This window comes from Pelodiscus sinensis, chromosome 22 (genome assembly GCF_052426305.1).
Source record: "Pelodiscus sinensis isolate ZL-2025 chromosome 22, ASM5242630v1, whole genome shotgun sequence".
NCBI lineage: Eukaryota > Metazoa > Chordata > Testudines > Trionychidae > Pelodiscus > Pelodiscus sinensis.
This window is the reverse complement of record NC_143073.1, coordinates 12,671,254-12,681,260: the sequence shown is the minus strand read 5'-3', so window position 1 is coordinate 12,681,260 and position 10,007 is coordinate 12,671,254.

Here is a 10,007-nt window from a genome sequence, read left to right as displayed (position 1 = left end):
GACTGGTACTAACAGGAAATGTATCTGTACAAATGATAGGGCTATGCAGATTCTATTAAACTCAAACACAGAGGAGATGAATGCAGGGTATAGGGCAGCTCCAAAGTTACACAGAAGCCATCCCCTTTATATAAATGACACATCTCAGAGCATTTACTTGATGCTGCATCACACATTTTTGTCTTGCCTTGGTTACTTGGTAATGATGATTCCTGCACAACATGTGCGGTCCATACTCTCCCCATGATTTGACTTGCTTTCTACCCCATCTCCATGTTCTTTGTTCCTTCTTATCTGGTTCCCAGTGAATAGATCCCTAAGTGTTTTCTCTCTTATTTTAGTTGGCTCAGACAGTCTGTGATTTTAGCCTAGTGACTTATTTACTTTCCTTATTGAGCACCAATGTTCTGTTTTCAACCTCATCATGTATTTCCTTCCCTAAGCCCAGCTTTCAAACATGAGGTCTCCCTCCATGGGTTAAGTATTCAGGGTGGGCCAGGCCTTAACTACATTCCCCCAAAACTTTCTTTTAATATCAGCATTCGTTTCCTTTGCCTCACATCCCTGTCTTTCTGTGCTTTCCTTTTCAAGTTGATAACCCACTAGCATTTTCCCAAGATCACACTGGTGGTTAACATTTGGACTACCATCAATATTAGGCATAAAGTATGAACCAGGACGTACAAGCTCATCTCTGGTACAGACCACCAAGCTGTCCCCCCTGCCAGAAGAGAATCACCCCCAATTGCTTGTTTCTTAGCTGTTAGCTGGGCAATTGGCACCAATTGGTCTATTTTCTTTTTATTGAATTAGTGGTGTTGACAGACAAGAGGGTGCAAAGAGATCAGTCATCCGTGATTCCCAATTCATGCTATCTGTCACAGCCTCTGTCACTTTCTTCTCCATCCTCACCCTTGGTCACAGAGTATGGGTCTTCATCTGACTCTGAGAGGTGTGATTCCTTCCAGGCTCCCCTGGCAGGATGTTGTCCTTACAAATAGGTGTAGTATGCCATAGCTCGTACTGAGTCCCCAAGTGGTGTTACCTCCTTCACTGTCTCTTTAATGACTTGCTGGGCCCAACCTCCCTGGTCAGGTTCATTCAGGCTCAGCATGCATGGAACCATATGGGCTTGACTAGTTAGCAGCAGGCTGAGTTCGTTTATTCTCCTCCTTGTGCTGCTCTATTCGCACTGGGATTCTAGGTCCCACTCTCTATTATACCCATTCAGTTGACATATACCAGTTCTTTGGGATTCCTTGTCCGTCCAGGAATAGCCATAATAATTGTCACAGCCCCTGGTTACCAATATTTGTTAGGGCTGAAGACTGGAAATGTGCCGCCGCAGTAACACTGTTCAGGCTGCTCCACATGTCTGTCCTTGGAGCTCCAGTGTTATCATTGCTAGCAGCAGACAAGGCAGCCTGCTCATTCAGCAGACCTCAGTGTAACTCATTAAGAGAAACCACAGACTCAGTGCAGTGGCAAAGGAGCTCGACCAGGTTTATTGTCAATGAGGCATGGTACTAGCTTCCCACATCTATGTCAATGGGTACACTTACACAGGTATTCTAGTTACAATGGACACAGATCAGTCAGTTGTCGGCCAGACAAAGGGTTAAGGCAGGGTACTCTAATGTGTATAGACTGAGAATGAACCAGGATAAACAACCTACCTTCCCACTTATGTATCTTGTGATATTTGTTTGTTATCTCCCCTTGCTCTTAATATCTGGAACACAACACCCCTATTCATTGTTACATCAAATTGTCTTTTCTTGCACTAGCTTGGGATGTATCTCTACTACCTGGAATATTTGTACTTAAATATCTAGTGCCCTATTAAGTTAGCAACAGCCTTGGCAAGATCATGTGCCTTTTTAGACTGTGAACTGGTGAGCATCTGCTTTGCTCTGTATCCTGACTTTGGTTCACCATGAGAAGGCAAAGGAGGACAACAGCAGCATGTGGACAAGCATAGGCAACATGGCCTTGTCTACACCATAGGGCAAAAGGTATGGCTTTCTATAGAACACGCCCCCCACAGACCTTGGAAACTAAAGCACTGGTTCCTTGGCCTGTATCATATTTGGCAACAAAACAATTTGGTCACCTTTGAACTCCAGCTTCCTCGGAATCCACCCTGCCTTTTACGTCTTGCTTCTCAAACCCTGCCCTGAGAGCACACTTCCCCTTGGGACCCAATTGCTGTCCCACCGGTGCAAATATGAGGGCAGGAGGACTACATTATCCAGGAAGTCCTTGAGTCTAAGGTCAACTGGGGTAAATTGTGGTACCTGGTATAGTGAGAATGGTATGGCCCAGAGGAACACACTTGGGAGCCAGCTATGAACATTCATGCTCTCACCCTGGTTCGGGCCTTCTATAGGAGCCACCCTGAGAAACCTAGACCTATGTTACACAGAGAGCATCCTCACAAAGGGGGTGATGTCATGATCCACAGGCCTTGAATCTGGGACCATAGGAGCAACCATACTCCAACCGTCCACTTGGTGGCCTTCTGACAACTGCTTACCTATAAAGCTCTGCCCCGGTGTTAGGCTCCGCCCCAAGGTCCTATTGACAGAGTTCCAGAGCAGCTGATTGGCCTGCTGGCCCTACTTAAGCTAGCAGCAGGAACAGGAAGCTGTCTGAATGGTTGAGCTCTGCGCTGCTCCTGCCATCCTGACCTGGGTTGACTCCTGGTGTCTGACTTGTGGATCTGATCTCCATTTGCCTGATCTTTGAACAGCCTCTTGATTTCTGTCTCATGACTGTGGACTCTAACTCTGACCAACTTGGTCTGGCTGCCCATAACCTGGTCATGACACAGGGCATCATTAATGTATTCTGAGGCTAGGGTGACCAACCCTCTGGGATTGTCCTGATGTTTCCACAAATTAAAAATGATTCTTTCATTAAAGGTTAGGTCATGTGACGAAACCTGCAACGTCCAACCAAAACTGGCAACCCTCAGCAGTGGTGCCAATTTGCACTTGCTCAAAGTGCTATAGGTTGCCGTGCTGGGAGACGCCATGGCCCAATAACTGCAAAGCAGCAGGTCCATACAAAACATCAATCTGGCTATCACCGGAGAATCCAAAATATTGCTCGAGTTATGTCAGAGGTGGGCAACCTGTGGGCTGCAAGCGGGGTTCCATGTGTGGCCTGCAAGACTTTTTGTTGACTTGTTGCCCACGTGCAGTGTTGCCAGATTCCACTGGTTTCTGTGCACGTAGTTCTTTTCCTACTGTTATTACTAAAGTGACATGCGCAAGGGCACGTGAAGTGAGGTGCGGGATGATTGCACACAACATTGTGAGAGCTGTGTGCTCCCTCTGCATCCAATCAAAGTGCTGCTACGATTCAGTCCGCACATCCTGCTAATTCTAGGCACGCAAGCTCAGTGAGCAAAACTACCCTCTCCCGGGAGACCATTTTGGTTATGACAGTCTTGCAACCCACTGAGATGAAGGAGGGCCATTCATGTGATCCGCTCACTAGCCTGGGTTGCCCATCACTAAGAAACGTGCATTCAGTGTCATGAAATTTGACCTGGTCACCCCTCTATGGGTATGTCTACACTACCCCGCTAGTTCAAACTAGGGGGTAATGTAGGCATACCGCAATTGCAAATGAAGCCCGGGATTTGAATTTCCCGGGCTTCATTTGCATAAGCGGGGCGCCGCCATTTTTAAATCCCCGCTCGTTCGAACCCCGTGCAGCGCGGCTACACGCGGCACGAACTAGGTAGTTCGAACTAGGCTTCCTAGTTCGAACTACCGTTACTCCTCATTCCACGAGGAGTAATGGTAGTTCGAACTAGGAAGCCTAGTTCGAACTACCTAGTTCGTGCCGCGTGTAGCCGCGCGGCACGGGGTTCGAACGAGCGGGGATTTAAAAATGGCGGCGCCCCGCTTATGCAAATGAAGCCCGGGAAATTCAAATCCCGGGCTTCATTTGCAATTGCGGTATGCCTACATTACCCCCTAGTTCAAACTAGCGGGGTAGTGTAGACATACCCTATGTTACTGTGATGAGGCGCCTGAGCCCCGCACTCCAGCCAGGCTCACTCCAAGGATGGGGTGGGCGGGGGAGGGGGTTTCCCCGGCCATGGCGTGATGTGTTTGCCTGCAGGCAGAAGTATGTCCTGATGCCTCCTGGCGTGAGGCAGTAAGGGGTGGGGAGCGCGACATCAGGACGTCCCTGAAACCGAGCATGGGGCCGCTGCCAGTGACCGTGGGGAATTTAAAAGCCCGGCCCCTGGCATGAGAGGAGGGGAAGAAGGCAGAAGGAGGATCGAGCCATGGGGAAGGGCAGTGAGTTGGCGGGAGCAGATGCAGCCTGCCCGGATAAAGGGAGGCCAGGCAAAGGACTCAGACACACCCCGAACAGGGCAGGAGGGGAGACAAGGCAGCGGAAGAGGACTACGGGATAGGGGTAGTAAGCAGCCCAGAGTGGGGCTTAGCAGGGAAAGCCCATGGGCTGGCGTGTTTTGGGCGGCGTTCCCCCGCCAGCCAGTCGAGGAATGTCCCCCTGCCCTTAAGGGCCCTGGGCAGGAACCTGGTGGAGTGGGTGGGCCCAGGTCACCCCCTTCCCACCCCTTGCTTGCTACAACTTCAGTCAAACCCTGTGAGGAGCTCAGCAAGTAAAAAGGGTTCCGTCTAGTAATGGGGCGCTGCTCTGGGACTCGGGAGATCCCCAGGAGGGAAGTGGACTGGGGAGTCACAAGGTGGGGCAGGAGCCCCCTTGTGGTCTTGTGACTGTGAGGATCTTGAAAAAGACCGTGGGGATGGCCACCGAGTGGGGTCACCGGAGAGAGACGCTTAGACTTTATATACAAGTACTGTGTTGGGGGCGGTGGGATCACTAAATAAAGGAAGGCAGGCCTCCGGCGCCTCTTGCCTGGGGTCTGTCTCATGACAGTTACCCACACAGATTTTTCTCTCATTCACACGCACTAGGGACACCCATCCTTACCCAATTCTTAGGGCTCAAGATGCAACCCTGTTAATTTAAACACTCACCCTTATCCTAGGGCTCGGGGCATAACTTCCTGCGGGTCTGCAGGCTCTTCTACCACTGAAAGAGCCTTACACAGTAATACCCTTACTCTCTATTTATTGACAATTACCAAGCAAGCAGAATACACATGCTAAGCACACAGAGTCATGATCACCAGTCCTGATAAAGGCAGACGGACTTTCCCTGTTGGCCAGGCAAGGTTAGCTTCTCTAGATCTTGGTTGCTGCACATCACAGTCATGCAGAGGCGTTCTGGCAGCTCTGGTATCTTGGAGATCCTTCTTTCTTTCTTTCTTCTTCTTTCAGTTTCTTTCCTCTTTTTTCCTTTCCTCCCTCTTTTTCCTTTCTTGTTGGTCTCCTTCTTGGACCCCAGTTTATATAGTGAAACTTGATTCCTACGTGACTCTCCCTTAACCAATTATTTTAGCATAATTTTACTAACCAGTCATAACATACGGTCACAGAATTACCTAACCAGTCATACCCCACCACCTTAGTTGATTGACACCTAGCAAAATTATATAGCAGACGGAAACAATTAAAAACCAGATAGAAATCTAAGAGTATTTCTACACTACAAAGTTAATTCGAACTAACAGCCATTAGTTTGAATTAACTTTAATAGGCGCTACACAGGCAAACCGCTAGTTTGAACTTAATTCAAACTAGCGGAGCACTTAATTCAAACTAGGTAAACCTCATTCTACGAGGACTATCACCTAGTTTGAATTAAGTAGTTCGAATTAGTGCTGTAGTGTAGACATACCCATCCAGACCAACAATAGGAAAGTGAGGATCATAATCAAAGAATGAGGATTCCACAACCTCAGCTATTGATAGTTTCTTGCCAGGTGAAATGCTGCCATGTGAATAGGACAAAGAGCAGATCCAGGCTGAGACCTGAGGTCCCTGTGGGAAGAGTGGCGACTGGAATTCCCCCCACAATCTGAATTGTTGCCACTGCCTGACAGGGCCCCCTGTGGCCCCAGGCCTGCTCTGTGGCCTTGGCCTCCACATGAAGTGATGGTAGCAAGGGGGTGCCCTTCCCACCCAAGGAGGCCAGGTCGGTGTCCTAGGGCCCAGGAGGAGTGGCATAGAGGCTCCACTCCACCCAGGAATTGGCAGGTGGCTCGTGCTGCTGCGACATTGTTATCCCCTTAATTGTCCTGTTATCCCCTTAATTGTCCCCTCTCTTGTCAGGTCTGAGATTGGGGAAAACCCTTTCTGCCCAAGGGACAGTGAACAGGTTACCGAGGCAGGCTAGGGAATACCTGTGCAGGTGAGACAAACACCTGACAGCTGGCCTAGGTTCAGTGACTCCTGCCTCAGTGCAGAGCCGGACTGGGTAACCTCTAGAGCTCTGACTTTGCTATGAGCCTGCTAATAGCTGAGAGCTCGCTGGGGTCTAAATCCCGTCAATCTGGGCCCCACTGACTGTGCAGAGCACGTGCCTTCCAATGCAGTCGTCAGGCAGCCCTACGTCAGGGCCTCACAGGAAGCAAAGTTACTGGGTGTCTGTCCTTGTTCTTGAGTCCAGGCAGCCTCCAGCAGTGGGGCAGGAAAGGCCCTGGACAGCTATAAAATCCTTTGGTACAATGAACCTAACAGGCTCCCCATTGTAGTCAGAGATGAGGAGAACAGCCTGTAATCAGGGAAAGAGCTGACCTGCCCCAGGGGGCTACCAGGGGATGGGACTGTTCCTTAGTTTGGGATTTGTAGAACCTGAACCAACCTGCGAAGAAAATGAGCAGCCCCCAAAGTGTCATTCCCCAGAGTTAGGGTAGCCCAGCGATTCCTGTTGCTCTTCCAGAATGTGGAGAGCGGCTAAACTTCAACCTCTGAAATCCATGAGATCTGCACAAGCAAACCTTAACTCTGTCCCTGCAGCTACCCCTGGGGTACACGGATAGAGAACAAGAGCAGCTCCAGGCTATAGCCACTTGGGGGAAGAAATGCTGTAGTGTGCTACTACCGGCGACATTTCCCAGGGCAACAGACAGCACTTCTCTGTACCTCATTTATTTGTTCTTCTCTACTGGCGAGAGGTGGGTGACAGGCTGGCTGCAAGAGTTGCCCTCAGTTTATTCCCCAGCAACCACAGAGCCCTTTGCTATTTCCAGCCAGGTTTGTGCTTGTGTGGTTCAGCCAGAGTGATTTATGTCACTTCTTAGCAAGGGGGCAGCAATAGCCTCTGGCACGCTCTGCTTTCTTGAACAAAGCAGGTTGTGCTCCTCTAGGCCTGCCTGCATCAAGGCAGTTTTCATCAACAGTTGCTGTTTCCTGCTGTTCCTTCCTCATCTTTGCCTGGTATCTGTGTCTGGTCCAAATGACAAATACTGGAAAAGGCAAGAAAAACACAGAAAGATTATGTCCAAGACCGCTGCCATCACAACAATGAAACTGGCAAAGGTGTTTTAATATCAGAACCCTTACAAGGAAGGGAAACAGAAATTTTAGGCTACATTGGCTAAGTCTGTAATCATAAAAATTAAATATTTCTGATGGGAAAAAAAGTTCTTAAAAATTCAGCCACTGAAATTTCATATTATAAACTAAAGGATTTTTGCATGTGTTAAAATTTTCAAGATGTGGTTTGAAAGATGGTAAAAAAAGTGAAATAATCAGTACTTCAAAGAAAATATGTTAAAAAAAAGTTTAAAAGACTCCAGTTTCAGGACACATTGTAGCGGCCAGAGAAATCCTATGCAGATGGAACAATACAAATCCAGAAGATAAATTCACATAAGAATGCACATTTCTCCCTCCATAAATAAAACTTGTAAATTAAGAATGTTTACAATTTAATTAAAAATTAGGAGTCCTGTGGCACCTTAAATATACCAACAGATTTATTTGGGCATAAGCTTTCATGAGCAAAGACCCCAGGAATGCATCTGGCAAAGTGGGTTTTTGCCCATGAAAACTTACGCCCAAATAAATCTGTTGGCCCTGGTCTACACTAGGACTTTATTTTGAAATACTCTCCCCCCAGGTTGAATTTATAAGTGGAGCATCCACACTACAGTAAACTTCCGATAATCCGGCACCTTTGGGACCCAGGGGGTGCCGGATTATCAGATATGCCGGACTATCGGAAGGGGGGGACTATGAAGGCCACCCCAGACCCCTCATAGCCCCCCCTTCCAATAGTCCGGCTCTGCCCCAGGCATCCCTGATTCAGCCGCTGCTGAAACTGACCAGCAGCAGCTGAATCGGAGACGCCTGGGGCAGAGCAGCTGGAGTGCTGCCGGGTTGGTCGGGGTAACGCCGACCCTTGGCGCGGTGAGACCAACCAGGCAGCACCCCAGCTGCTCTTGGGGACGCCTGGGGCAGAGCAGCTGGGGTGCTGCTGGGTTGGTCCCGCAGCGCCACTCCTTGGCGCTACTGGATCAACCCGGCAGCACCCTAGATGCTCTGCCTCAGGCATCCCCAAGTCAAACATTGCTGATACTGATCAGCAGCTGACTCCAGGACGCCCGAAGCAGAGCTGCTCTGCCCCGGGCTTCCCGGAGTCAGCCGCTGATCAGTTTCAGCAGCGGCTGAATCAGGACGCCTGGGGTAGAGCAGCTGGGGTGCTGCCGGGTTGATCCAGTAGCGCCGAGGAGCAGCGGTGCGGGACCAACCCAGCAGCACCCCAGCTGCTCTGCCCCAGGCGTCCCCAAGTCAGCCACTGCTGAAATTGACCAAGAGCTGACTCCAGGAAGCCTGAGGCAGAGCAGCTCTGCCTCCGGCTTCCTGGAATCAGCCGCTGGTCAATTTCAGCAGTGGCTGAATCAGGACGCCTGAGGTGCTGCCGGGTTGGTCCCGCAGCCCCCAGGGGCAGCGCTAGGGGACCTACCCGGCAGCGCCCCAGCTGCTGTGCCTCCGGCTTCCCCGATTCAGCTGATGGTCAGTTTTAACAGCGGCTGAATAGGGGAAGATGGGGGCAGAGCAGCTCCAATGGTCCTGCTGCGGAGCACTTCCGGGTTCCTGATGGTGCCGGACCATCAGGAGTGCCGGACCATCAGATGCCGGATCAATGGAGTTTTACTGTACCAAGCCCATTATTTCGAAATTTATACTCCTGCTTTTGATCAGGAGTAACACTAATTCCAAAATAGTTATTTTGAAATAGCAGTAGTGTGGATGCTCCGGTGCCACTATTTCGAAATAACTACTCCCCAGAGTAATTTGAACTAATTACTCCCAGTGCTTCCTGGGGCTCTAAGTTGAGGTAGCGTGTCCACATGAACACAGCCTGCCTCGGACTAATTTCGAAGTTTCTCTGTAATGTGGACATGCTTGTTCAATTTTGTTAAATGGGGAGTTTATTAAGTCGAATTTACTAATTTCAAAATAGTTTCCTAGTGTAGATATGGCCTTGGTCTTTAAGGTGCCACAGGACTCCTTGTTGCTTTTGCAGATACAGACTCACACGACTACCCCCCGAGACTTGTAAATTCATTGTTCTTTCGTTACAAAAAATGACCCTTTACTGAGCTGGGGATTCATTCAGTTGTAGAGATGATGAACATTTACTTTGCACCACAAGGTTATAAATGCATTCTTTTTTTCATGTGGAAAATTTTGACTTTTCCAAGATCTGAGAAATTTCAATTGTCATAGGAAATTCAGTGTCAAAATAAGGGTCATACTTTCGGCAATGGGATAATTAACCAGCAGAACAATCTAGCGAGGGGTATGGAGGAGGCTTCATCACTTGGAATCAAATCAACATGGGACATCTTGCTAACATGATTCTTGCTATATCAGCTGGTGGTTCTGGTCTGGAGGCGAACTGGGCTGAGGTGCTCCAGTCTGTGCCGTGAGGGAGCTCAGAGAGTTAAGGAAAGGCTCAGATTCCTCCCAGTCCTGTCTTGTACACAGTGCTCCCCTCTCTGGGGCTGGGGTTACTACTACCCTATTCCCTGTCTCTCCAGCCACTTCCCGCCTGTTGCCCTAAGAAAGGGCCAGTGAATACGAGGTTTCTAGCACACAGGGCCT